Source organism: Sorex araneus, chromosome 2 (genome assembly GCF_027595985.1).
Source record: "Sorex araneus isolate mSorAra2 chromosome 2, mSorAra2.pri, whole genome shotgun sequence".
Taxonomy (NCBI): Eukaryota; Metazoa; Chordata; class Mammalia; order Eulipotyphla; family Soricidae; genus Sorex; species Sorex araneus.
In genome coordinates, this window is record NC_073303.1 from 215,291,751 (window position 1) to 215,314,270 (window position 22,520).

Genomic DNA, 22,520 nt, shown 5'->3' on the forward strand with positions numbered 1-22,520 from the left:
TAATGTAACTGAGAAGTACAAGTTGGCAACGATGCAACTTCTGGCAGATATCTCTCTGGACTTAGTTACTAAAATACTAAAATACAGAAACTCAAAACTGAGAGGCCGCTAAGTGTGGTCACTCGACCTCATACCTCTTCATCCTCAGCAATGGAAAACAAATTATCTAATGCTTCCTTTTCAGCAGGTCTGACTTTAGTGGAGAGACTCTCCAAACAATAACAGTGAGTTTTGTAGAAATATTGTATGCAATCAAAGTGAAAGTAAAGTGAAATTTATTAGTTACACAGGCGGGGGGGGGGCTTAGGGTGGGGGGGCTAGGGGCGTGGAGGGGTTAGGGGTGTGAGGGGGCGGGGTGGAGCTATACTGGGATTCTTGGTGGTGGAATATGAGCACTGGTGAAGGGATGGGTATTCGAGCATTGTATAACTGAGATTTAAACCTGAAAACTTTGTAACTTTCCACATGGTGACTCAATAAAAAATTAAAAAAAAATAATAAATAAAAAAATAAATAAAAAAAGAAAAAAAAAAGCTGCCTTTTCCTTAAAAGATAATTTGTACTTGTAGCTTCATAGCTGAGTAATCTTATTTTTCGTGAAGAACTTTGACTATTTTTAATTTTTTTATTGTCTGCTACCAACAACCATCAGTTCTTGAGAACGGTGTGGGAGTCACTCCCAGTGCTGCTTTTCGGGGACACAGTGTGGGGTATAAAACTCAGACCTCCTGCAGTCAAAGCTTCTGCTCTGTCTTTTTACTCATCTCTCTCTCCCTTCTAGCAACTTTTGTTCTAAACTGACAGTATTTCTAATGATATAAAATTTTCAAGAACTTTTTATGTCTTCTAAGTATATCATGGAGATTCACTATATTAGATAAGGAACTGATTCACAGAGATTTCCTATAACCAGCCCTTCTTTATATTAAAAAAAAATATTTTGGAAGACTGTGAGAATGGTGTCTAACCATTAATTTCATCAAAGAACCCTTTGTATCATGACCCTTCTTTCATTTTTAGTTGTTAGCAAGCCTTGATTTTTTTTCTGGAGAGCATTCTTTTTTGATAAGGATTATCTTAGTTCTAGTACTTTTGATAAATGAATAGGTTGAGGAATTTCAAGATCTTCAACTTCTATATCTATTTTTGCAATTCTATCCCATTTTTCTTATCACTTTGCATCTTATTATAAAAAAGAAAAAAATCATTCACCTTCAAATTATTCATCTGAGAAATGTTAGCTAAATATCCGAATTATTTGCTTAAAATTTCTGCTTTCACCTGTATTTGGTCACAGTTCCATTAAGTTACCTGATATGATACAAAAAGTTGCCTCTTTTCTAGAGTTTTTAAAATATGTTATCTAGTTCCTTTTGGGACTCAGCAGAAAGCTTTTTGCGTCCATAGAGCTGTGAATTGTTATTTCATAGTGACTTAGGCTTACTCTACCCTGATTTAGTTGTTCTTCATAATGCATTTTTTGTCAAGTTCTCTGGCAATTACTAACGTTTATTTTTCTCCCCTGCACTAACATACACTTCAGAGACCTGTGCCCCATGCAAACAGGATGAGAACGCTATTCAGGTATTCCAAAGAGGAATAGAAAGAGCTATGCTAGGAGTATCACATTTCACTTAAGTGAGAGAAGGAATCCGGAGTTTGACGGTCAAGAATCAGGGAAGCTTGACCCTGATTTTATTTTATTCTGTAGCCTTAGAATTATACTAATTTAAAAGACTTTTTTGCATTGTTGAAAATTTATTATTTAAATCCTTTAATAATTCAGTTGAATTTGCATTATCTATAAGAGGAGATACTATTGTGACAAATATAAAAGTGACGCCTGTTTGCTAAGGCATCAAAAATCAGATGGGCCAGACACATAATGTGATTCAGAGATGACCGCTGGACTAGAGCAATAACGACTGGATTCCACAGGACGTCAAAAGACTGTGTGACCGCCCGCCTACGAGATGGTCAGACTTCTTCAAAACCCTGAATGAACGGTTCGAGGCCCTTCCTGTTCCTGGAGCAAGCAGATACCAAAGGGCTACACTAGCTCTCAACAGGGATGAATGCAGACGTTACTGGTGCCTGCTCCAGCAAATAGAGGATCAACGGGATGACAAGTGTTACAAGTGATATTTTTCTTCTAACAATCTGTTCAAAGTTATCTATGTATTTCCTATCACATTCCTGAGCACTGAACTTTTTTTTATAATTTATTTATTTTTTAATTGGTGAGTCACAGTGAGGGTACAGTTACAGATACACACATTTTCGTGCTTGTTTTTCCCTCATGCAATGTTCGAGAGCCCATCCCTCCACCAGTGTCCATTCTCCACCACTTATGAACCCAGTATCCCTCCCACCCCCCTATCCCATCCCCCACATCCCACTCTGCCTCTGTGGCAGAGCATTCCAATTTGTTCTCTCTCTCTCCTTTTGGTTGTTGTGGTTTGCAATAGGGGTATTGTGGCCATCATGTTCAGTCTCTAGTCTACTTTCAGCGCTGAGCACTGAACTTTTGTCTCTTGCCCATTTCAAAGCCACTTTCACACTTTTATATTTGTCACAATAGTATCTCCTCTTATAGATAATGCAAATTCAACTGAATCATTAAAGGATTAAAATAATAAATTTTCAACAATGCAAAAAGAAGTCTTTTAAGTTAGTATAATTCTAAGGCTACAGAATAAAATGCAATTAAAAATGTTTAAGTTGATGCTATGTAACAATATTCTGTATAGTATTAGTATTTTTCATTTATTTAAATGATTCATCCTGAATTACATGAATTTTGCAGGGATTGCTAAGGCAGACTTTGAGTTAAATGTAATACTTTTGTGCTTGAGAAAATAGTGTAGGGGTTAAAGTTCTTGCTTTGCATGTTTTTGACACTTGTTCAAATAACCAGCACCACGTATAGTCCCCTGTGTATTGCCAATAATTCACTTCTGAGAATAGAGCCAGAAATAGCCCCCTGATCACTCATGTCATTGACCCCAAATACTCACCCTATAAAAAAATGTAATATTCCAGGACTGGAAAGAGAGTGCAGAGAGTTGGGCATGTGCCTTGTATACAACAACCAAGATTTGACCTGCCACCCCATATGGCTTCTCATGCCTGCCCAGATGGTTCTCTGAGTACAGAGCCCTGAGCACTGCAGGGTGTGCTCCAAAACAGCAAACAACAACAAAAGCAACACTTCAGAAAATAAAAACAACTTGTTAACATTATATCTGAAGGTGCTACAGCAAAACACTTGAAACACAAGATTAAACAGAACATTTGATTCCTAGAACCTTGCAAAAACAAAAGTCCAAAATTTGACAGTAGAGAAGAAACAAAAAAAACACTTCATAGTGTTTGTTAGTATATTAGAAAAGACGTACATGTGCCCCCCCAGACAAATAAACAATTTTCAGCACCTCTTATTATTAGAGGAATGCAACTCAAAATCTCAATAAGATATCACCAGGGCAGTGACATATATGCAGAAGGTTTGGAATTAACAGTGATTATGTTGTGGAGGAAAAATCAAACTATTAGTAAAATATGAATCATTCTACCTCTATATAAAAATGTTCAAGTGGTTCCAACATAAAAGGGAAATTTCTTAGCTGACATGTTAGTTCAAAATTTAAGGAGTTAGCCTTGTATGTGGTCAACATTAGTTTCATCCACAGCAAGATCACATAACAATCCAAAACTAGGAACACCTGGGCACAGAAATAGGAATAAACCCTGAGTACCACAAGCCTTGGCCAAACACACCTTTCCTTTCCCCCAAAGAACGTATGGCCCAGTAATACACACTCCTCAGCATTTTTTCCAAAGGATACTGAGAAAATTATTTGTAACCCCATAATTACCACAGCAATAGGCAGAGCTTCTAATTAGATGGATTAACAGATTACTGGTTAAAGAAACAGTACAATCAACAGATGAACAATAGGTATATGAAAAACCTTTTTTCATCACGTGTGATGTAAATGCAAATTAAGAAATACAATGAGATAACATCACCCGTGATTGAGACTCACACAAATCAAAAAGGATTGAAGCAACCAGTGTTCGCTGGGATAAAAAAAAGAACTTTTATTCACTATTATTGAAAATCTATCTATAGAAAGCAATATGGAGACATCAAAAAATTAAGACTGGAGCTGCCTTATTACATATCTTGACCCCATGCCACAGACCAAGAAAACGTTAATTCAAAAAGACACTTACACTTGTATGTTCACTGCAACACTAATAATAAAAGCCAAGATCACATAACAATCCTAGTACTCAGGCACAGATGAGTGGCTGAGGAACTCGTGCTACATATACACAACGGGATACTATTTGGGATATAAGAAAAGATGCAGCTCGCTCCCAAATAGGCTAAGTGATTTAGAAGGTGAGAGAGATTTAGAGAATGATTTCTTTCATAAGTGGAGTATAAATAAACATAGTAAGGAAATTTTTAAATGGCTGTTTGTAATAGACACTGACAGATGAAAGAACTTAATTTTGCCAAGTAGGTGGACTGCTGGGTTGAGGGGTCCTAGATATAGAGGAAGAACACTAGCAAGATGCTAGTGAGTGCAGTGTTGAGAAATTATGTGCCTGAAACATTATTATTAAGTATAATGAAATTATGGTGCTTAACTAAAAGCTGAATCAAAGGGAAAGAAAAAAGAGAGAGAGAGGGAGAGAAAGAGAAGAAAGAAAAGAAAGAAAGAAAGAAAGAATGAAAGAAAGAAAGAGAGAGAGAGAGAAAGAAAGGGAGAGAGAAGAAAGAAAGAAAGAAAGAAAGAAAGAAAGAAAGAAAGAAAGAAAGAAAGAAAGAAAGAAAGAAAGAAAGAAAGAAAGAAAGAAAGAAAGAAAGAAAGGGAGATAGAAAGGGAGAGAGAAAGGGAGAGAGAAAGAAAGGGAGAGAGAGAGGGAGGGAGAGAGGGAGATAGAAAGGGAGAGAGAAAGAAAGGGAGAGAGAAAGAAAGGGAGAGAGAGAGGGAGGGAGAGAGAGGGAGATAGAAAGGGAGAGAGAAAGAAAGGGAGAGAGAGGGAGGGAGAGAGAGGGAGGGAGGGAAGGAGGGAGGAAGGAAGGAAGAGGGAAGGAAGAAGGGAGGGAGGAAGGGAGGGAAGAAGGAAGGAAGGAAGGAAGGAAGGAAGGAAGGAAGGAAGGAAGGAAGGAAGGAAGGAAGGAAGGAAGGAAGAGGGAAGGAAGGAGGGAGGGAGGAAGGGAGGGAAGAAGGAAGGAAGGAAGGAAGGAAGGAAGGAAGGAAGGAAGGAAGGAAGGAAGGAAGGAAGGAAGGAAGGAAGGAAGGAAGAGGGAAGGAAGGAGGGAGGGAGGAAGGGAGGGAAGGAGGGAGGGAGGAAGGGAGGGAAGAAGGAAGGAAGGAAGGAAGGAAGGAAGGAAGGAAGGAAGGAAGGAGGGAAGGAGGGAGGGAGGGAGGGAGGGAGGGAGGGAGGGAGGGAGGGAAGGAAGGAAGGAAGGAAGGAAGGAAGGAAGGAAGGAAGGAAGGAAGGAAGGAAGGAAGGAAGTTGTGGACAAATGTATTGAATTTAGTTGATCATGATAAATTAAATAATGAAGTGAAAGAAAACAATTAGATTATTTCACTCATATATAGAACATTAAAGAAGAGAAAATAAAGTAAGCTGTCAGGAGCAGTAAGACTGACTTCTAGACTCACTGCCAACTTGTGGCTATGACAGAAATCAAAGAAAATGGGAGAAATTAAAAGAGGGGTGTTTTTGGTTTGGGGATAGCATAATACAGACAAAAAATTTTTAAAAAGGCTTAGAAAAAGGGTTGTGGGAGGATTGAAAGTATAGAGATGTATTTCCTTTATTTCTAATTCTATTTTAAACTTCTGATTCACTTTGTTCAATTCTGATAATATTTGATAGAATATAAGCTGAAACCTTATGAAGGAGATGATTCTCTATTTTCAAACGCAATTCAAGGGTAGAATAAAATTCCTTTAACATAATTAATACCATGAATACAAAAGTAAAGAAAATAGAAAATGCAACATCATTGAATAATATAACTTTTGGAATTAAAATCCTGAAGTTTTCTATTCAAGTCAATAAATACATAAGATCATAGATTTTAATTAAAAAGCTTGATGTTTTCCTTCAAAGTATTGGCACCCAAGCTATGACTCTCTTTACATATTTATTTATTTATTGAATCACCATAAGATAGAGCATTGCAATATGGAGAGACCAAAAAATTTAGACTGTAGCTCCCATATTACATAACTTGACATCATGCCCACAGACAAAGAAAATGTTAAATCAAAATGATATTTACACTTGTATGTTCACTACAACACTAATAATAATAGCCAAGATCACATAACAATCCAAGTACCCAGGCACAGATGAGTGGAGAAGGTGGCTATGACTCTCTTTAGAGGCAAGTGAAATATATATTTTTGGACAACAGAAACAAAGTCTCATCGGTGTAAAATTAGTTGATCATTATAAATATGAAACCATATCTTATATTAGGAAAATTGGGGGAAAGTGTATTGTATTGCTCAGATAATTGAAAATCAGGTACGTGTATCCATTGTATCAAATATCTCACTATAAGATTTTTAAGTTTTCTAAAAAAGTATATTAAGAAGCCACATGAAATAGCCACTCTAATATACAATTTTATCCAAATTCAGAATTAAATTATTAGGGTTTCTTCATGTTTTCAGCAGAATGTAGGAGGTGAATGTCTTCATTTTGGGAAATCATTCTGATATTATATCAGTATGTTTTAAGCTTGATTTCTTTGAAAATAAATAATTTTATTTACTCTTCAAAAATTATTGTATATGATCTTTTCAGCAACCCTACACTAAAATTGGAATGATAAAATATGTAATAATAATAATAGAATTAATAATTATATTAACATTATAATTAGTGTTTTTGGTCTCAGGTATGGTCTCAATATTAATAAAATATAACATTAGTATTGCCCTGCCCAAGGATGGATGGAAATTTGTGAAGCATTCAATATTAAAAATTGTTTTTTTCTCATCATTAGAGTATAATTAAAATGTATAATCAATAGTAATCCAAAAGTAATTTCAATATTTCTAGAATTTAATTATATATAGCAATTTTTGATTTCACTAGTTTGTATTTATTAACTTACTTTATTTAATTGCATACATGTGTACACTAAGCATAAGGTAAAAAATAAGGTAAATAAAAAACCTGTAAAAAATAAGGTAAATAAATTAAAATTTACCATATAAGGAGTTATTTAAACTAACAAAAGTTTCACAAACACACCTTTGCCAATGACTGTCCATAAGACCTTTGTTTCATAGATAGATATAGTGTATACTTACCTTTAGTGGATGAACAATCTGTGATTATCTATCATTTACTTTAATAGCACTGTAGTCAGGCAGTTCAAAGTATCAAGCTCTGATGCTACTCAGGCAGAACAAGACAGAATCACACAATGCGTTGCTACAACATCCTCATTGCTCTCTTCAGGAATGAAGATGTTCGGGTTCAAATGCAAGAAGCTTCACATCTGAAACACCAGATCCATTAGGTGGTTGTTTCACTGTGTTCTCAAGGAGACATACGACTTTTCTGAAAGACAACATCCTTTAACTTTGTTCTAGTTTGTTTGTAGCCCTTATTTGAATGGACTTCATCAAAGGGTCCAAGAGAAAAGTCCAACTCCAGAGCAAATTTCAATGTACAATTTTTGAGGCATTAATCTTAGACAATCAGATTTTACCTCAAAGGTTTCACAGAAGGAAGCCTCATTGTCTACACTTCCAGTGGATTTCAAGCATTGAATTTTGCTCCACATGGAGTTGTGGTCAAGGGTCCAGGTACCTTGGCTGACCATGATCATATCATTCCTAACACAAAGCAAAACTTCCTTTGGGTCTTTCCTGTTGTCCTCCCTCAGTCACATCTCAAATGTACTTTTCAACCAGCAATGTTTCCATTTCTCTGTTTTCTCTCATTGAGGCAATAACTCTTCACAATGAGTCACAACACTAGTCACTAGGTGATTGAACAGACTAAATTTTTATTTCTTCTCGTAACAATTTGACTGATTTTGAGAGAAAAATATCACCTTCCCTAGCACTCCACTTAACTATTTAGAGCGTCATCCTTTTAAGGGGTAAAAGATATTTTTATTTGAATGTGGAAAGGGCTGGAGTCACAGCTGTAGGGTATTTGCCTTGCACGCAGCTGACCCGGGTTTGATTCCTCCACCCCTCTTGGAGAGCCTGGCAAGCTCCCGAGAGTATCTCGCCCGCACTACAGAGCCTGGCAAGCTACCCGTGGGGTATTCTATATGTCAAAAATAGTAACAAGTCTTTAACTGGGGACGTTACTGGTGCCTGCTTGAGCAAATTGATGAGCAACGAGATGACAGTGACAGTGAATATGGAAAGCTTTCATCTGGTCCTCCTGCCTACCTTATACAAATTCTCCTTGACCCAATTTTTTTATGACTCCTGAGATGTATGTTAAAATGTGCCCCTAGGGGTGGGGGCAGCATTACAACAGGTAGAGCATTTGCCTTGTGTGCTTCTGCTCCAAATTTGATTCACGTACCACATACGGTCCCTGAGCCAACAAGGATTAATCTGAGCAAAGCCATCTGTGGCCCTCCCCCCAAATTTTGGATTTAAACAGTGACCCAACTTAAACATAAAATAATAGATTTTTCAGGTCCTGGTATCTATGGCTACTGGAGTTAGGCCTATTACCATCAAAAGGTGTATAGAAATTACACGAAAGAAAGGTGTACAGGAAGTACCTCAGGCTTCTTAGGAACAGGAGAAATTTCTCAAGGACAGTTCCTCTGGAAGTTGAGTGAAAATAAAAATTTAAAAAATGCTTTTTAACAGAGCTCATTAATTTGCTAACTTTGTGATACTTGGCAAATTTACTGTAATCTTACTGAATTTTTATCTCCTCACTTGAAAATGCTTATATTCACAATCAAGTCAGCAAATAATACAGTTTAAATATTTTACCCAAAGCCTGATACACAGTAAATATTCAATAAATTTAAAAAGTCATTGTAATTAAACTTTTATTAAAACTAAATTATTTATTCAAATAAATTGCTTAGACATAGGCAGGGAGCTTATTTTATCATTATTTCTTGTGTGTCACATGTATAATAGAAGGAAAAGCAGAAGTAAGTTATAATGTAAACAAGCTTAAATTCACATTTTATAGTCGCATATAGTATGACATATCAATCACACTGATCCTTAAATCTACTCATGTAGTACAATGACTACAACATTTACATAAATTAGAGAAAAAATTATTGCCACTTTTAATACTTGAGTATAGCTCACTATGAGAATGTGGAATTTATTAAGGAAAAACTAGAATCAGCTTTGTGCTTATTTGTTTAGTTGATGACTTCACAGCTACAATGTTATTTTGTGTAATGGAAAGCAATTGATTGAAAATGAAGAAAAATGGAAATTATTCCTGTAAAGAAATTAAATTAATGTTAGGTACTAGACACAGATGTTTCACGTGCCAGACCTATGCAACCATGTCATTAAATTCAAATCTCTAATTAACTGACATCTGTTTCTTGTTCAATTTTGAAATGATTCATTGGAAACATTTGCAGAAACAAGTACACTTTAGAAGGAAAAAAATGTTTCTGACCTTTCCTCCCCTCTACTTTATTCTTTTTTACTTTATTGTTTGCTTTAAAAAATTGACTAACTTATTAAATGAGTCAGAATTAAGACATATCTGCTGCTGCAAAGCCTATCTATCTGTTTCTGAGTTTCAGACCTGTGCCAAAAGATTTTATAATAAAGTATGAAATGCTAAATAATATTGTGATAAAAAAAACAAGTTGCTGAAAATTGGGCATGACAGTCTAATTAATTTTGGAAGAAAAGCCAATGAACTAATTTTAAACTAGCCCCAAAAGCTGTTTCATTTCTATTTATCAAAAAATATTAACATCTCATTTTTATTAAAAAAGACACTTTTTTTAGTGTCTACCTATTAGGATCACTGGGATAAATTAAATTAAAGGTGGCTTAAGAACCAACGGGAAACTATTAATGTGGGACATTTAATTGTTGACAAAGATCTTAATAAAAGTTACCTTAAGTTTGGGGAACCCAGGTCACAGAAGGAAGAAAAGAGAAGGTTGGGGCTAGAGCAATAGCACAGCAGGTAGGGTGTTTGCCTTGCACTCGGCCGACCTGGGTTCGATTCCCAGCATCCCATATGGTCCCCTGAGCACCACCAGGAGTAATTCCTGAGTGTACAGACAGGAGTAACCCCTGTGCATCACCAGGTGTGACCCAAAAAGCAAAAAGAGAGAGAGAGAGAGAGAGAGAGAGAGAGAGAGAGAGAAGATCAACAAGTGAGAAAGCACTGAGTTGTTCCAGCAAATAAATTTTCTTCCAGAGTCTACTCCACTTCTTTCATAAAATAGAAAATTTTTAGATCCCTTTTGTTTGTTTGTTTGTTTGTGGAGAGGGCTTCCAAACTGTTATTAGAAGAACTAGGAGTCCCTTTCGTGATCTCAGACAATGGCACCAGTAGTTCAACGCTATACCCACACTCGTCTGTGGATGTGGTGTTGCTTTGACCATTCAGTGTTGGGCAATACCTACTCCACCCCATCGCTTCATCCAGAAGCCTTTATGATGAATCACGGGATCCCATGTGGAATAGAGGATTCAATAGGGATTTACTGCATGCAAAACATGCACTTTAAACTCTGTGCTTCGTTCTTAGCCCATAGGTCCAAATTTTTAACCTGTTTCTGGGTTATGAAAGTTGCGTTCAGGGAAGTACCTATAGGACAGATATGGGGATCAAAATCAAGGTTTACTACAATCAAATGGAAATATAGCCTTCATGTTTAGGGAGTGGTGGGAACTTGCTATCATCCCTTGAATAGGTACCTGCAGAGAGGAAGATGAATACCAATATCCAGGTAGCATGAACAGTCCCAGACAAAATGACGCAGAATGGAAGAACACCAAGCCACATTGTAGTGAACATGGCTAGAGACACACACACACACACACACACACACACACACACAAAGAGAGAGAGAGAGAGAGAGAGAGAGAGAGAGAGAGAGAGAGAGAGAGAGAGACTCTTAAAAGCCGTGAAGCCTCTAAAAGGAAAGCAAAGATTCACTAAGGTTCACGGTCAAAGGATCGCTCACAGATCAGAGATAGTACAGCAAGTAACTTGCTTGCTTTACATGTGGCCTGGCTAGATCCCATCTCCAGCACTACATATGGTGCCCGGAGCCGTGCCAGTTGTGATCTCTGAGTGCAGAGGACACTGCAAGATTAAGTGAAGTCCTGGTAAAATTGTTTCTCTGTTTTAAAATACAGCAGATGGCTATGCAAAGAATTAAAAATAAAGTTCATTCGGTTTTCTTATAACTGGTCCCTATAATTCAGCTCTCATGGGGTCAGAAAAGTATCTCAAAGGGCTAAATTGCAAGCCCAGAGTACGAAAGGGCTAAACTGCACACTAAGCTGAACACCAAGGTGTGTGGCCTTGATGGCTACGGAAGACTGCCGAAGCATTCCTGTTAGTCCCCACTGCTGCTGGGTTGCAGCAGCATCACATTGCCTGTCCTGAGCAATGGAGCATTAGGGCTGGGTCACCAAGTGTTCACAGGCAATGGTCATGGGTTCCCTGAGTATTGCCAGAAAATGTCCCAACTCCCCGCACCATTCATATACAGCAATAATGAACAAAAAAAGTGGGATGCAATGACTCAAAGAGAAAGAAAGAAAGAAAGAAAGAAAGAAAGAAAGAAAGAAAGAAAGAAAGAAAGAAAGAAAGAAAGAAAGAAAGAAAGAAAGAAAGAAAGAAAGAAAGAGAAACAAAGAAAGAAAGAAAAAGAGAGAAAGAAAGAAAGAAAGAAAGAAAGAAAGAAAGAAAGAAAGAAAGAAAGAAAGAAAGAAAGAAAGAAAGAAAGAAAGAAAGAAAGAAAGAGAGAAGGAAAGAGAGGAGGAAAGAGAGGAGGAAAGAAGGAAAGAGAGAAGGAAGGGAGGAAGGAAGGAAGGAAGGAAGGAAGGAAGGAAGGAAGGAAGGAAGGAAGGAAGGAAGGAAGGAAGGAAGGAAGGAAGGAAGGAAGGAAGGAAGGAAGGGAGGAAGGAAGGGAGGAAGGAAGGAGAAAAGAAATTTAAGGTTGCAGTCTCAATTAAATACTGAAATATTTCAAAGTACAGAAAAATACTTATGTATGCCTTACATATCCATAGGCAGTTATTTTAACATATAAGAGAATCTACAGGCTTGTCCTTTTCTGTAATTTCTTTTCATTATCAGTGAGCTATCACCTATTATTCTTGGGAACTCAAAACAGTCTTTTATTGAAAAGATATTTAAAGGAGATTCAGATGTGATGTGGTGAATATATATGATATCCCTATATAAAAATAGATACTCATCAATGAGAAACTATGAGTGCCAAATAAACAAGGACATCAGACTTATGTGCTGCCTGTGCCCAAGCATTGCTGCCGAGAACACGTAGTGCCAAGCACATGTGTTCCCTGCCTCCCCCCTCTTCAGATGTGAACTTGGGTTCCCTCTCCACTTGGAAAAGTTCAATTTCTCCTTTCTCTCTTAAGTTTCTCTCTCTCTTTTTTCTCTCTGTCTCTGTCTGTCTGCTGTCTGTCTGTTTGTCTCTGTCTCTCTCTCTCCCCTCACCCCTTTAGGGCATTATGGTTTGCAATACAGATACTCAGAGGTCAAGTTTGGTCCTTCATCCACTTTCAGCATACATCTCCCACCCACAGCCATCCCTTCAGACCATCATAAGGGTCCCTTGTTTATCCAATTTGCCAGCTCCCCCAGCCCATGGGACAGACTTCCAACCATGTACCAATCTTCTTGGCCCTTGTCTCTACTGTCTTAGGTATTAGTCTCATACTATGTTGCTTTTTTCTTTTTATATCCCACAATGAGTGCAGCCATTCTATGTTTCTCTTATTTCACTCATCATGATACTCCCCATGCCCATCCATTTATAAGCGAATTTAATGATTTCATTTTATCTAGTAGCTGTATAGTATTCCATTGTGTGGCTACATCATACTTTCTTCAACCAGTCTTCTGTTCTTGGGCACTAGGGTTGTTTCCAGTTTCTGGCTCTTATGAACAGTGCTGCAATGAATATTCAAGTGCAGGTGTCATTTCTGCTGTTTTTTTTTTTTTTGGCATCCCAGGGATATATTTCCAGAAATGGTATTGCTGGGTCCAATAGAAGCTCATTTTCCAGATTTTTGAGGAATGTTCATATTATTTCCCCAAAAAATGTTGGACCAGTCGGCTTTCCCACCAACAATGAAGGAGAAAATTTTTCTCCCCACATCCGTGCCAGCACTAGTTGTTCTTGTTCTTTTTGATATGAGCCAATCTCTGTGGTGTAAGGTGATATTTCACTGTTGTTTTGATTTGGATTTCCCCAATGATTAGCAATATAGAGCATTTCTTCTTGTGTTGTGCCTATTGGCCATTTGTATTTTTTTCTTTGAGGAAGTTATGTTCATTTCTTCTCCCAGATTTTTTTGATGGTGTTGGAGGAATTTTCCTTGTAATGTTCTACCAGTTCCTTATATATCTTGGATATTCACCCCTTTTCTGATGGATATTGGGTAAACATTTTTTTTTTCCATTCCATGGGCTGTCTTTGTATCTTGGTCATCATTTCTTTTGAGGTGCAGAAGCTTCGTAGTTTAATGCAGTCTCATTTGTTAAGCTTTCCTTCCATTTGCTTGGTTTGTGGTGTTTTGTCTTTAAAGGTGCCTTTAGTTTCAATGTCATGGAGGTTTCTGCCTGCATTTTCCTCCATATGCCTTATAGATTCAGATTTGATATTGAGGTCTTTAATTCATATTGATCTGATTTTTGTGCCTGGAGTCAGATCCTTATTTCTAAATTTGAATTCTTTGGTATTTTGTGTGTGTGTGTGTGTGTGTGTGTGTGTTGCATGTAGCTGTCCCAAAACCGCTTATTGAAAAGGCTTTCCTTGCTCCACTTCACGTTTCTTGCTCTTTTGTCAAAGATTAAGTGATTATATTGAGCCTCCTGTTAGCACCCAATCATGTAAGATTGGCTTTTGTTTCCTGATATATCAACCCACTGTGTCTTTCAATTTGATAATTAACTCCACTAACATTTGGGAAAATCACTGGCATAAGGGAATTTACCATTTTCTATATAGATTTTGGGTGCTTTAAGAATTTGTCTCTGTTCTTTGAGGGGCTTTATTTTTTCCCCTTCTATTTTGTTATCTGACTTTTGTGTAATTATCAGCTTTCTTTTGCCTCTTCTTGCTCTTTCAAAGTACTCTTTTCCTTGCAATTACCATGTAGTTTTCAACTTGTCACTTGTCATCCCATTGATCTTCGATTACCTTGAGTGGACTCCAGTAACATCTCCACTCATTCCTGTCACGTGCTAGTGTAGCCCAATGGTATCTGCTCTCTCCAACAAAAGTTCTAAACTAATTTCCATTATAAATATAAATCAAACAAATATCAAATTTTGAGACTCCATTATTATTTTCTTCCCCACTTTTTAAGTTTTTTGCTCCACATCTCACTACTTCATAGTAAGTTATTTTGCCTTTTACAGAGTGTCTCACATTATTTTCAGAATCAGTTTAGTGCCAAGAAATTATTTTATCTGATGTTCAAAAGATAGTAATGTGGGTGGGGGCCTTTGTTTGCCTGTGGCTGACCAGGGTCAATTCCTGAGAGCCCTTATGATTTTTTGAGCAACACTGATTCCTGAGTGTAGAGCCAGGAGTATCCCTTGAGCATTGCTGTGTGTGGTCCCCAAACAAATAAAATTCTTAAAAGTTTTTATACTTCTTTCACATCTGAGTGGTAACCTAATTGAACAGAAAATTTTTCAAGAGTTTTTTTATTTATCATTTTCTATATGATTAGTGTAGGAACAATCTGTGTTGGCAGGAATGTGGCAAACATGGAACACTTATGGGCTGGAGTGATAGCACAGCGGGTAGGGCGTTTGCCTTGCACATGGCCGACCCAGGTTTGATTCCCAGCATCCCATATGGTCCCCTGAGAACCACCAGGGGTAATTCCTGAGTGCAGAGCCAGGAGTGACCACTGTGCATTGCCGGGTGTGACCCAAAAAGAAAAAAAAAAGGGACACTTATCCACTGTTCATGGGAATGTTGTCTGGCCTAATGATTGTGGAAAACAGTGTTGAGGGGCTGGAGCTATAACACAGTGGGTAGGGTTTTTGCCTTGCATGAGGAAGACCTGGGTTTGATCCCCAACATTCCGTATGGTTCCCCGAGCACCACCAGGAGTAATTCCTGAGTGCAGAGCCAGGAGTAACCCCTGTGCAACCCTTGATGTGACCCAAAAAAGGACTGTAGCACTGTAGCACTGTCATCCCATTGTTCATCGATTTGCTCGAGCGGGCGCCAATAATGTCTCCATTGTGAGACTTGTTGCTACTGTTTTTTTTTTTGTTTGTTTTTTTGCTTTTTGGGTTACACCCGGCGATGCACAGTGGTCACTCCTGGCTCATGCACTCAGGAATCACCCCTGGCGGTGCTCAGGGGACCATATGGGATGTTGGGATTCGAACCCAGGTAGGCTGCGTGCAAGGCAAATGCCTTACCTGTTGTACTATCACTCCAGCCCCTGTTGCTACTGTTTTTGTCATATTGAATATGCCAAGGGGAGCTTGCAAAAAGCAAAAAACAAAACAAAAACAAACAAACCAAAAAACATTATTGAGAGTAATTTTATCCTCAGTAAACTTAGAATTCAACTTCTATGTGACCCAGCAATTCCGTTTAAGGGAATCAATCTCCAGAATATAAATACATTCTCTCAAAAAGACATATCCATCATTGATCGCTTCAGTAAGTTTGTTAAGATACAGAATCAACCTAGATGAATGGATTTATGAAGATGCAATGTATATATAATGTATATATATATATATATATATATATATATACAGTGGAAAACGATGAAGCTGTGAGGAATAAAGAAATTATGCAATTTGCTTCAACATGGTTGAAACTGGAAGATATCTTGTTGTGTAAAGTAAGCCAGAAGAAGAAAGACAAACGCAGGATGATCTCACTTAACTGTGAAATAAATATCTGTGAAATAAGAATACTGGATGGGGAAATGTGTTGTAGTAGCAGGGAGATGCTTAGATCACCCTCGATCCCAGTATTTTTTAGAAAAGAGACAGAGAGAAGGAGAAGAACCAAGTGGGGAAGAAAAGAACAAAAAGTAATGGGTGAATTAAATCAGGGATTCAATTATACTGGTGATATGAGTGAAGGGTATAGTCATCTACCTAAAACATAGATTCAACAGAAACAAAATCATGAGATGTAAGCTGCAATCACTGAAACTTTGTAATATGCCTAGGAAGTTAACAGGTGGGGTGGTTGGGGGTTCGGATGGGGAAGGAATCTGGGAACATTGGCGGAGGGAAGTGACATGATAGACAGGATGATGTTGAGTTATTGTTTGCCTAAACACAACTATCAGTAACCTTGTAAATAGTGATTCTGTAATTGAAATTTAAGAGAAAAGAAAATTCCTAAGTGAGATTTATGGAAGTTCAGGTTTCTTTTTTAGTTGAATCACCATTTACAAATCTTTCGAGTTTAATTCTCGGTCATACAATGATCAAACACCAATCCCTTCACCAGTGCACATTTTCCACACCAAGAACCCCAGTATCCCCCCCATGCCCCCCGCCTGTGTAGCAGATGATTTTTCCACTTTACTCTGTTTCTACTTTGATTGTATTCAATATTTTGACAAAAGACCCACCATTATTATTTGGAATTTTCCCCCAACAATCAGACCTGTCGAAAAGGCATCATTAGATAATTTGTTTTCTACTGCTGGTTGTGCAGAGCATATGATGTTGCATGGCCACTATTGTGGCCACACAATTTTGAAATTCTGATATTTTAGTGATTAAGCCTGGAGGGATTTCTGCCAAGAGCCGCTGGGTTGTGAGATTGGTTTGTGTGCCTCTGGGATCATGGTCGCTCAGGAACTCAGTAAGTAGCCAGAGGAGCCGTTCATGGGCTGCAACTCGGGGTCTCGTCAGGGCAGGAGAGTTTGTTTAGTGTTTTTTTTTCTGTTTATTTTGTTTTGTTTTGATTTTTCAAAGGGGGTGGGGAGGGCACACCTAGCAATACTAAGTTGCTCTAAAGCTCTGTACTCAGGGATCACAACTGGCAGGGATCTGGGTATTAGTGCTGGAGGCTGAATCCAGCCTGACCATATGCAAGGCAAGCATGTTTCTTGCTGTACGTTTTCTCTGACCCCCAAGAGATTCTTTAAATATAAATCTTAGCTTTCCTTATAGAAAACTTTACTGCCTCTAACAGTCTTTCTCCTATATCTCCAGTCATTTTCAAAGCAGTGTGTCTTACTGTTCTTCCATTCTTGTTCCATTTTGTTTGGAACTGTTCATGCTTCCTAGACGTTGGTATTCATCTTCCTTATACACCTGTGGAAGTGGTCCTCTATGCATGCTTTCAAGGATAACCCTTCCCCTTACTGTACTTAATCATCTTATTCAATCTCTCTTGTGCATGCTGCTGTTTACATTTTCTCTTGATGCTGTCCAACACATCTCTTATTTTCCAAATTTAGTGATTTAAAAAAAGAATTCTGCTCTTTTTTACTTTTCTCCTACATTTTTTCTGACCTCACATACTTGATTGATCTTTGACTTTTTTCCTTCTGCTGTTGAGCCTCACTACCGAGAATTTCATGATGATGAGGAAGAGGAGGATGAATATCAGGAAAAGGACGTGATGATTTGTTCATATCTGGAAGTACTCAGGGTTTGTTCCTGGTCTGTGCTGAGGAAATAAGTCCTGGGAGAACTCAAGAGACAAGAAATTGTTCCAGAAAGTGAATCTAGGTGACACTGTACTGTCTCTATAGACAACTGTATTTTTAGCTCAACTACTACATATTCTTTAATTCAATGATTTCCTTTGTATTTTTCTCTCATTACTTTCATAGTTTGTCCTTACTAAAGTTATCTATCATTGATTACTTTCTTCCAATAAGAATTACTAGGATTTTTCATTGTAAATCTCTTTGGGAAGCTTAGGAAATTCTCATGTTCTTGGGATCATTCCTGAGCTATTTTATTCACTCTTCAGTGCAGGTTAATTGCTCCATTTCTTCATTATACATAATGATAGGTGAAGACTAGAATCCTATCTAGCCTTTTATGCTCACCTTTAAACTTTGAGTTAAAGATGTCCTGAGGAGTAATCGGTGAGTTCACTACCACCAATTAGAAATACACTGTGTCTTTGACTGGATGCACCTGGCCACAGCTGAAATGTGAATTCATGATTGTCCTATAGTAGTTAGAGCTACAGACTCAAGCCGACCTGGCTGTTGAATGAGGATACACAGTGACTGGTATCCGGCCAAGTATGTATTTTCAAATGCCAACTAGCATGGACAGCAACTGAGGACCGTGGCCCTTTGTATCCAATAATAGCTGTTCAACAAGCTGGACTTCGTAGGTGCAGAGGACTTGGTGTTTGCTAGCACCTGTCCGTAACTGCAGTGCCAAAATTCAGCTGACCTAGACATGCCTGCAAGTGTTACAGACTTGTGATTTGAATTTTAATTGTTCAGGAAGGCATGTGGCATCAAATTTGGGGATATATTTTTACCAGGTGTAAAAATATAGTGGGTAATCTATTTTACCTGAGAGCTACATTCCAGCAGGCCTGAAGATGACTAAGAATGAGCAGTCGGAGTGCCAGGTTCAAGTCGGTGCTAAGTACTGAACTTCTGTTTTTGAGAATCTGGGGGTATCTTTATGGCAGTTTCTAAGAACATAGAAGTATTTTGGAAATTAGGTCTATTTTCAAAGTACTGTCTCCATTGCATGTTGTTGAACTTTGTACCACTGAAGGCAAAATGACTTAAGAAATATCCTCATACACTTATATATGGAATAATTTAGAGCATATCATATTAGGTATGATAGGTACACGGCCGACCGGAGTTTGATTCCTCTGCCCCTCTTGGAGAGCCCGGCAAGCTACTGAGAATATCGAGCCCGCACGGCAGAGCCTGTCAAGCTACCCATGCGTATTGGATATGCCAAAAACAGTAACTAAAAGTCTCTCAATGAGAGACGTTACTGGTGCCCACTCGAACAAATCAATGAGCAATGGGATAACAGTGGCAGTGACAATGATTACTAATCAAAACTGCATATTAGGTAATGAAAGAAAATTGGGAGCAGGAGGGACAGTATAGTAGTTAGGACATTTTCTGTGCATGAAACTGATTTGGGGTTGATCTCTGGCAGTCCATTTTGTCCTACACGCTTCACCGGAAGTGATCTCTTGAGTTTTGAGGACCACTGTAACCACCCCTCCTCCACTTCCAAATAGCAAAGTGCTAATGTTATTTATAGTGTTCTACATTTTACGTAATTTAGTATTTCATGTAATAAAGAGAGGAAATGTTTGTTTCTTCAAATGTTTGACATGAGTGATGTAAAAGTAATCCAAAAAAACAAGTATACAATCAATCATGGGAATCAGTCATGTGAGTGTTACAGAAGAAAGGTTTTTGTGATATAAACTGTATCAATTTCCAGTCTGAAATCATGCAAACACATTTAATGACTTGAGAAGAAAATTAAACCAAAATGGGAGAAAAGTCATCTTTAAGAATTTGAAAATCACATTGAACAAATATGCATATGTTTTATCAAGTTAATGTATTAATAAAAGAGAAAAAATGGGGGCCGGAGTGATAGCACAGCGGGTAGGGTGTTTGCCTTGCACGCGGTGGACCCGGGTTCAATCCCCGGCACCCCATATGGTCCCCCAAGCACCGCCAGGGGTAATTCCTGAGTGTAAAGCCAGGAGTAACCCCTGAGCATCGCTGGGTGTGACCCAAAACACACAAAAAAAATAAAAAAATTAAAAAAATAAAAGAGAAAAATAATATATCAAGTACTCTAACATACAATATTGTCAATGCCTTTACCAAAGCATAATATATATGAAATGTACAAGGTTAAACAGAAGGATAATACAGTATAAAACTTTCTAAATACCTAAATAGTTGAAAACAGATTCTTCTTCTTTTTACTTATTTTTTGATCTTTTGGGCCACCCCCAGAAGTGCATAGGTGTTAGTCTTTCCTCTGTACTCAGGAATTACTCCTGGCAGTACACAGGGTACCATATGGAACACTGGGGATCAGCACGGGGTTGCTGTGTACAAGGCAAGCATTTTATCTGCTATACTATTGCTCCAGCCCAAACAAAAATATTTTTACTTTTTAAATTTTTACTTTTCAAGTAATATACAAATATAATAGATTCCCCCCAAAAAGTCACTGTGTGATGTTAATTTTCTTGCCATTCATTATGATAACAAAAGACTGAGATCAATGTGCAGAGCTAGATAGAAAACTGCTGGTATATTCCTGTAATGGAGCACCATATTTGGTAAAAAGGTGTAGAAACGTTTTTAAACTCATGGAATATTCTACAGTATTCCCAATGCAATTCTTTTTTTGCCAAATAAATCAGAACAGCTCATCTTCTTATCATAAAATATGCTTTTCTATCAGAATATCATGGGAACAAACTTCGTGAGTCCTGAGTATGTATACTATGTTTTTCCAAATTTTTGGCATTATGAGATTATTTTACTATGTTCTATTGATTAATTTTATGTATTCTCTTTATAGTTATACAGTATAGTTCTGAAAAGAACTTGACCTGAATGCAACTGTACAGGTTCATATTGATATTAAAACAACAGATGGCCAAGAATTGAACCATTGTTCAATGTTACTTTAAGTAAAGAATGTAAGTAAACTGACACATATTTTTATTGAGTTGAACACAGAACACTAAATCTTTGATGATATAATGACAAATTATTTTGTAGTATACTATGTTTTTTTTCTCCAATCGTTGGGTAAAACGAGTAAGGAGAGGCTGCTAAAAATCTCAGGGCTGGAACGAATGGAGATTTTACTGAAGCCCACTCGAGTAAATCAATGAACAATGGGATGCCAGTGATACAGTGATACTATGATTTGTGATATACAAATAGTAATAATATTTGATTAATATTCTACTTCTCTATTTTTCTCCTTTAGCCATTTTTATTTCTAATAATCTCTGCTTTAAATTTTGATGCTTTTGACAATTTGCTGTTTCAGGCTTCTCTGTTTCTTTTAAAGGGTATATGGTCAATTTTTTGAGTCACACATTTGTTTTACCTCATATTTTATCTTCACAATATTTGAAATTATGAGGTTCAAATATTGATCAGTGAATCCATGATTGAAAAGTTTTAAGAGTTTCTAGCTCACAAATGGACATAACAACTTGACTAAGCTTTCTTTTAAAACGTTGCACTTTATGAGTCATATTTTTTCGTCATACTGCTCCTGGATTGTCTCTAATTGAGTGCTTAGTAAGTCTCTTTTTTGGCCTTGTGACCTTTTACTCATTAAATATATATTACTCATAGATTATAACTCCCTGATGTTATACTTTTAAATCTATATCTGGCATATTCATCAGAAGCATGTATTAATTCATGGAGATGACTAATATAAAATATGAGAAAAGATACAACAATGTAACATTCAGGGATGGCCACTATAAGCTGTAGGAAAATCTTAGCATTTTAATGAATGTATTTTTAGAGTCTAGTGCAAATCTCCATACAGTAGGACTGCATCAATAGGTGGAGTGAAACTTCAGTCTACATAGCTTAGATTAAAACAAATATCTAGGAGAGAAATGAATTACCCTGCTTACTGCTTTATTTTACACCTAATTTGAATTGTCGACTTGCTCCCTTCTCGGGGGAAAGGTAGGTGATACAGTGGTAACCCTGCTAGCACTTTTGGCAACCAAGTGAACACAGAATGACATTCAGCTATATTGAGTGTGAAGGCTTTGCACTTGGGAGTGACGTTTACTATGGGCATTTGTGACACTGTGTATTATGTGTGGAACATCAGCCTAGTCCCCAAGATATTATAAAATTAATATTTTTCACAAAGACACCTGGACACCAAAGTCAATTTATGAATACTGTATTTCCTGTATTATTCTGCTGTGACACTTCAAAAATTTGCTATATATAAACTGTATCACAATAAATGGAAGTTTTATAATTAAAAATTTTGGAGTACTTTCTGTATTTAAGTTGTACATTTTTTGTAAATTAATATTTATAAAATATTAATTAAGGATGAGGAACTGACAGTATTATTTCCTCTAACCATAAAGTTAATTTCTCTAGTATCTTTATGTATACACGTTTTAGTAATCAATGGTGTGTCATCAAAACAGATGTAAAATAATTTATAAGTATGAAAAAGAAGAACTTAAAATAATTTTTGTTAAAAATAACTGCACTAATAACTAAAACAGTTTCTAAAACAATTCATGATTT